Consider the following 7,992-nt stretch of genomic DNA (forward strand, 5'->3'; position numbering starts at 1 on the left):
TTTGTTTTGGTAAGTGTGTGTATGCACAAGTATATATGTTATTAAAATTTCGTTACTTGAGCAACAGTTAGAAATGGAATTTCGTACATGAATGCCTGTTGCTTACTTTTATGTAAAAACACCAGTGAATATGTGCTTTTGCAGAAAATAAAGCAACCAGCGGAGTGGGACGTACACACTCACTTACTATATCTACGAATAAAAATTATATTTTCATTGTATGTTCTTATGTTTCGGAAAGGAACCTTTCATATTTGTTGTATATGGTATAAGTATAAATATGACTTTAATTGACTGACATATCCAATGACATTAAAAAAATGTTATGGAAACTGTTATTTAATATTTAATCGTTATTTGGCAACAGTGAGTTTTCTTCAAAGTAGGAATTTAAATCAATGTCTTTAAAACTGAAAATACTTATTCCAGATGCATATGTGAACCATTAATCATTTTAAGGAATTAATAGTACCAGTGAGAGAATTTAGTAATACCGAAAAGCTACTGAAATGAGAAAAGAGTATTATAAGAATTAATAGTAAATTAATAAATTTGGAGAATATAACAGATGTGGCAAATCTTCTAAATTATGAAGATGACGTGGCAGCAATTATTACCGACCACGATACTTAATTAGTGCAAAGAAAACTCACACAAGCACGCATGGCGTACAGCTGGGTACTCATAAAACGGAGATAATGCTATTAACTTGAAAGCATATAAATACGAAAATAGAGATGCGAGTAAATAATGATGATCTGAGAATCCAAAAAATGATTAATTTGTTAGAATAAGGTCACAGCTGCCTTAAGCAAACTAATGGCTAAGACGGGAGAACCTGTTGCGGAAAAACGGAAATTGCTGATGGCAACAGTAAACACCATCCTTTTATATGGCAGCGAAGTATGAGCAGAGACACTAGATATCGAAACACACAGAAAAAAATTAATAGCGGTGCATAGAAGGGTGGATCTACGTACCACAGAAACAGTAATAGCAGGTGTGACTAATAGCAGGTGTAGCAGGATTGATCTTCAGGCAAAGAAGCGCCAAAGAGTATACAATAAGAAAACAGCCGACTACTGTACTCAACAATTGGTAAGAGCAGATCAGGAGCAAACCATCGAATGTGGCAACAAAGCTGGAATAATACCAGTCAAGGAAGAAGGACAGCTAGGCCTGGCTCCAACGTAAATCGAGAGACACAAATTACTATCTTACTCAGATGCTGACCGGACAGACATGGATATTTTTGCAAGTATCTGTACCGCATGGGAAAGGTAGATCTACCCGACTGTATTTATGACGACGAAGACTATGAAGACGTACAGCACACCTTCTTTTATTGTAATTGGTGACTCACATTTAGAGATAATAGCTCAGATTGGACCAATAAATCCCTAAAATATAGTGGAAAAATTGAGAGCGAACCCAGAGAGCTGGCGAACGATAGAGTCATATGTGAATCAAGTCCTCAATGCGGAGAATTTATGCCTAAAAATGGATGATCCGATAAGGCTAATAAGGAAAGCAGACACCAAGAAAATGCCGTGAAAAATTGGTGGTGTGGACGCAGATTGAAAATCACAAGAGCATGACTTGAAATGCCAACATTAAAGAGACCATCCTCAAAGTAATGCGAAAGCAATTTCAAGAGGGAATAATTCTCGCCGAAGAGGGGTACTAAGTGTTCTACATGTTAATGTTAGGTAGTCGGGCACACAATTCCGACGACGGTCGCTCTGACGGCACATAAAGCAATCCATCTCCTCACCACAAAAAGAAAAAAAAAATGATCGATTTAGTAAATGGTATACTATCTTTATGGAAGAGTGCTTTTCACTCTCTCAACTTCATTCTTGAGACTCATCAAAAGAGCTTTGATAGTTTTCATATTCATCGATATGTTTTTTGGACATGAAATTAAATAGAGTGTATTAACTTTCTGACCGATTGTTTTATTTTTGGGCGCTTTGGGGTTGACTTTCTCCGATTGCTAGTCTTCTCGATAGCTAGCAGTTTTTTAACGGAATACAGTAACATAGTCATATTTTGTGTATACATATCTCATGAAGAAATCCTTATATATGGGAAATGGTCAGATTTATCAACAGGTCGATACTTTTATTCGTATCAGGTATATAAGCCAAATTTGTGTATGTTTAACGTCAAGACGAGATTTTTTAACTAAACTACAGCTAAGAATAGCTACTTACCTAAATACCACCTTTGCCGCCTTCATTTGTTCTGAATGCCCCGCGGATCAAATCAAATATGGCTTTGCGGTATTTAAAACATATATGGTAATTTAGAAGCTGTGCTATGTAATGATCTTCTTCATCATAACGTCTTTCCATTTAGTTAATATTGTAGTATGTGAGATTGCGATACTGCACAGAATACAATCTATAAAAGTTAAATTCTTTTTCTTTATTTATTCCTTACGAACGATGTTATGTCAATTGGGGGCCTGATGGGAGGACGTGTTTATTAATATAATATTAAATGTTTCTCTCTCTCTAACAATAAGAGTAAATTTGAATTATAAATTTAATTCAAAGTGCAAGATTAAATTAGGATGAAAAATTTTTTATCTATTTAAGGCAGTTAAAATAATTGATGTTTAATAGTCTTTATGACAGTAAATAATTTCAAATGGTCAGTGTGCGAAAATGCAACCACAGACATAAGTTTGTTGACCAGTTTAGGATTGAATTGTCTTGGAGGTTGGGTAGCGCTTCAGCAGGTTTGAGTCGGATTAACAGGTACGTATTAGTCACCGCAGCAAAAGTTAAGCACTGACGTGAAATTCGTTGAGAGGTGTGTTTGCCAAGCAAGGAGCTGGCTAGACTTATAATATTTATAAAGACTTTTATGTCTGCTGTATTTAATGAGGACTGCAGAGTTTTGGGTTTAACGTATGGTGCTAAACCGACCGCTTTGCCTTTTAACAAATGGCTCGCAAAAACGAAGACAACGAAATATCTGCACATAATCTATCGGCATGAAAACACTGCTGACGGTTAGCACACTATTGATTGCTTGAATTTATTTAAACCATCCTTTAATATGAATAAAAAATTAAGAATAGGAAGCAGGGTATTTGGAGCTATAAAATTGGACAAGTCCTTCATTTTGAAAGACGACAGTTGTGTCAGCTCTAAGAACAGGTAGATCTTGAGATCTGATAGGAGCTTCCATCTGTTAATCAATACTACCAATATATATTAAAAGAATAGGATACAATTTTAGAAATACAAGTACAAGATAAAGGGGAGTTACGGTGAATTTTTCAATTTTAGTGTACTACGCTTATGAAAAAATATTCGAAACCAAACATTTTTTCTAGAAATTATGGAAACTTATAGGAAAAAGAGACAATTAAGTATTTTGTCTGTAAAACCTCAGCTCTGGTTTCTATAAGAAATTGGTTTTTAGAAAAGTATTTTTTTTAACATTTTGTCGCAGTGTTCATCGGTGAAGATGAAAGATCTATTAAATTATCTAAATTCCATAGGATGGATTTAGTTTTAGGACGATAGATTTATTAAATTATCTAAATTCCACGGGATGGGTTCAGGTTAAAGATGACAGATCTATTAAATTATCTAAATTCCACGGGATAAATTCAGTTTTAGTCAACTTAATTTTTAAGGTTTCTTGCGAGCAACGCGGTAGTAAAACGGCAAAAATCCTGCCACAGCAACCCACCAACCAATCTATGCAAAATCCTAACGTTTTAAAAATCACGAGTGACGATACTAATAGGAAACACTTTACAATATCTTTAGCTGTCATTACTGAGTTCTGAAAAATATTAAAATATGATAAATGCATTGAAAATTAGTAAAAAATGATATCGGACTAATATAGTAGGTTTTTAATAGATGAAAACCAATAAAGCATTCTTTGTAAAATATTTTAATCCATTAAAATCAGTTTAAAGGAATGGCTTGTGAAAAAAATATGGAATATTGAATGGAATATTTGAAGAGCATGTTAGATCTGAGTATCATCGCTCTGGTAACAAGTAAATAAATACTATTGAAAATGGGGCCAAGTGAAGTGTTTGATGGGTGACAATTGAATGCAACTATTAGTGTTCTATGGTTACTTTCATCGGAATGTCACTATGACATGAAATTAACACCTCCAAATCCGATGTGCTATCTGCAGAAGCAGGAGGATTAGTCGACTGTTGTCGGGCACCTCTTGGAGAATTACTTCAGTTCTGATTTGATTCTATGTTGTGTCGCCATTTTCAGAGAGATCCATGAGTGATGGGCAAAGGGATCTATTGAAGTCCAGGTCGTCCCTAACCTGGGAAACAGGCGCCTACTTGGTGACATCGTTCTTGGATTCACTGTCTCTACTGAGACCCCTCACTGTGAAGGGGAGGAGTGGGAGACCACATAGAATGAGGTCCTATGATCCAGTAAGGGAATAGGTATATATCATCGTCATAATCATTAGTCCTCTAAATAAGAACACTGAAGAACACTAGTGTTTTTAATTGAAATAAACCAAATGGTTCACTTAGAACGTTTCAGTGTGAAGTCTTTTAGAGTTTAACATTTTAACATCAACCTAAAAAACTAATTATAAATATATTAGTATTAAAAGTAATAATTTTTTATTATTATACTAAAATTTGTTTTGCATCATGTGATATAGTAGGTGCCTCCTAGGGGTCATATCTTGAAAATATGGATAAGCGAAATGTTATCCGTATAATATTGAGAACATTATAATCATCCTAGTAAACAGTCTAGTATCTTAATGGAAAAGCAATGTCTGGTTTTGCATTTGGGGTCGTTAGTGGTATACATATTAACAATCTTTTAAACAACAGTATTTTATATTGATGGTTTCAGAGTCTCATATTGTACGGTGCGGAATATTCTATAATTCTTTTTTTTTTTTGTGAAATTAAAAAAATGTGTAAACACGATAAATTTGGTCATCTGTAATATATATAATATGGATTGCTTGTTATCAAAATATTAAATTAAATAAAAAGAAATACAAGGTTAATGTTTAAAACAGAAAAAGGTATGCCATATCTCATCTCATCATTTTTAACACATCTTGAAATTTGTCAATGGGTCTTTATGGTGGGCAATTGAAATTATTACCGGTTAGATAGCTCTAAAGATAAAAAGGATAAAGGATAAAAATTCACAGTTTGTATAATATTGAATATTTGATATATTTCTTTATGGTATTATTTCTATAAATCGAACAAATATCTACACAACAACGAATTTATGTACATATTTTGTATCCAGCCAAGGTTCGGACGCACGGAATAGATTTTGGATATACATATATATACATGTATACATATGTACATATATATTAATATTGAATTATTCTAAATAATAATTAAATTAAAATATCTTTATTACAAGTTCAACTTCGGAAAGTATGCGATTTAATGGAATCTTCGAGGCTTTATTCTTTATACACAATTTCGATAATAGTATTGATTTACAACAGGGCTGTCAAGACCAGATCCGATCGCGGGCCAATGTAAATCACTGTACAGATTGGTGGGCCGCAGAAACAAATATATACGTTCATAGTTGTTTTCGCCACAAATAAATATAATAATATATTTCGTTTTATAAATTTATCAATTCTAAAGGCCAAGGAACTGCATTGATTCTTTCGCCTGTTGGGCATTAGCGGTTATACAATACTGTTTGATGGGTGCAATTCTCATGTCTTTAAGACATGTCTTCATGTCTTTTTTTTAACATATCAAGAAATCTTTATTGTTAATTGATAGTAGTGTTGTGATACTTTTGTAGCTGGTTTATAAATGTAACTTCTACTTTGGTAAAGAACGGTAAAAATCTTATTGCCTTGCATTACAATCTCCTCACTTGTATACTTATGCAAATTAAATGTCTTATCTAAGATTAGCTGAAGCTGTTTTAAACTCTATTTTCAAATATTTGTTCATGACTATGAGTGTTGTTAGACCCTGCTTACTTTGGATCCGTAGCCTAAGTTTCGTATAACTATATTTCTGTTTAAAAGTACCATTCACAAGGCAGTCGATATATGTTATGATCTGTTCAAAGTTAGACATCATTCTAGCAAATTAACTCAATGAATATATGTTATGTCAATATATGTATATAAGGTGAACAGAAATATAGTACTTTTAACATAAAAATATTAGTTTGTGAGATAATTATGTTTCACATGTAAGGAAGATAAATTTTTAATTAATTCTTTTCATTTTCATTATTGCCTTCATGGCAATGAATGCTTATTTAAAACTTTCAGAAAATAATTTAAATATTTGGAAGAGCGTGAAATTCGAATGAAAAAACAATTTGAATTTCCCAGAATTTTGCATATCACAATTGACGCCCTGACACAACTCCTCGAATATTTCTCTTTGTAGTGTGAATTCACTCGAACGTGCATGCATTGTGTTTACTTTTCTCTGTGAACCTCATTGCATGAATTTCATATGTAAAAGAACTCGTACATTATTTTTAGTTCGGTAGTATAGCGTAGAGTTTCTATACAACTAACGTCACACAGAACTAACACCTGTGAAAAATTTAATTGCTTTTAAAAGTCGCAACCATAGACAACTGCGTGGAGTGATATATAGCGTTAATGCTGCTTTCACTCGCTTAAAAAATAGTTTTTCTCATTACGAAACTCACATCCATACATATCTCTATATATTGCATTTATTTTCATATATATTTATAGGTACATGAAAGTAACAATTTAAGAATTTGGAGTTTGAGTCTCAGTAGCATTGGTCTTGTATTAAGAATATGCATTATCAGTTCATTATTTAAAGATTGGTTATATTGAATGTTTATATCTATATCCGTAAATATATATCATCGTCATGAAATTTGATATCCTATTTACATCTGTATCCGTATCTATACAAAAAAAAAAATTAGAAAACATGCAAAGGTCCGGTATTTTTTCTGATTTAAAAGTAAGTGCCGTTGTACTACATTTTGCTCTCACATATACTCTGCTTTCAAACTACAATCAGAGATCTAATATAATCAACTTTTTTTTAACTGTACTCAACATTTCCTTTTTACTAATTGTTGAAGAACTTATGAGATATGGAGCTTCAAGTACTTCTCAGATTTGCATAAAGCAACATTTCGCATGATGTCTGTTACAAAGCTACATAAAGATCTTGTTCCATTTAGAATCTCTAGTTATCAATACATTTATGTGGTGCTTACGATCAGGTAGATCGTAACCTAACCTAACCTTCCATTATTTTTCCTTATTGTTGCAGGAGTTCTCAATAATGCAGCTTCAAGCATTTCGCAGATTCAAAAAAAACTTCGTCATTCTAAATAAAGCTTATTACAAATCAACGTACAGGTCTTACTTCGCCTGGAATCGCTAGATTCCATATATACGTCTATAACATATGTTGGTCACGGTCAGGAATATTGTAATATTGAGAGAAAAAAATCTAACATTTTATATAAACCAATAATGATGTTATATGATAGAAGTTAATTAAGTTATTAATGTTCAAATACTTGACACAAATTTTGGTGGCCTAGAACGATCAGCAACGAGCGACTGTGGGATATAACGGAACAAAAGCCAATTGATAAATTAATCGTCAAAAGTAAGTATGGGTGGTTGGGCCACATTCTACGCAAACTCTTCAGCGAAATCTCACATGTCGGTAAGGAGAAGAATCGCGTTCGACCAAAACCTACATGGAGAAGGAAAATCGACAGAGAATCGAACAAATCTTTCAGTGAACTAAGAGCTATAGCGCGTGATAGAAATAAATGGAAATCTTTTGTGATTAAAATAAGTTCTTGAATTTATATGTCAATAATAATAATAATAATATATTATTATATATTTGTATTTCATTACTTATCTGTTAGATAATCGAGCTCAAAAAGACAAATTTTTATATATAAGGAGTCCTCCTATTTCTCTGCCAAATGGTTGAAATCTTTTTAT

The sequence above is a fragment of the Teleopsis dalmanni genome, chromosome X (assembly GCF_002237135.1).
Source record: "Teleopsis dalmanni isolate 2A chromosome X, ASM223713v2, whole genome shotgun sequence".
In the NCBI taxonomy this organism is placed as follows: Eukaryota; Metazoa; Arthropoda; class Insecta; order Diptera; family Diopsidae; genus Teleopsis; species Teleopsis dalmanni.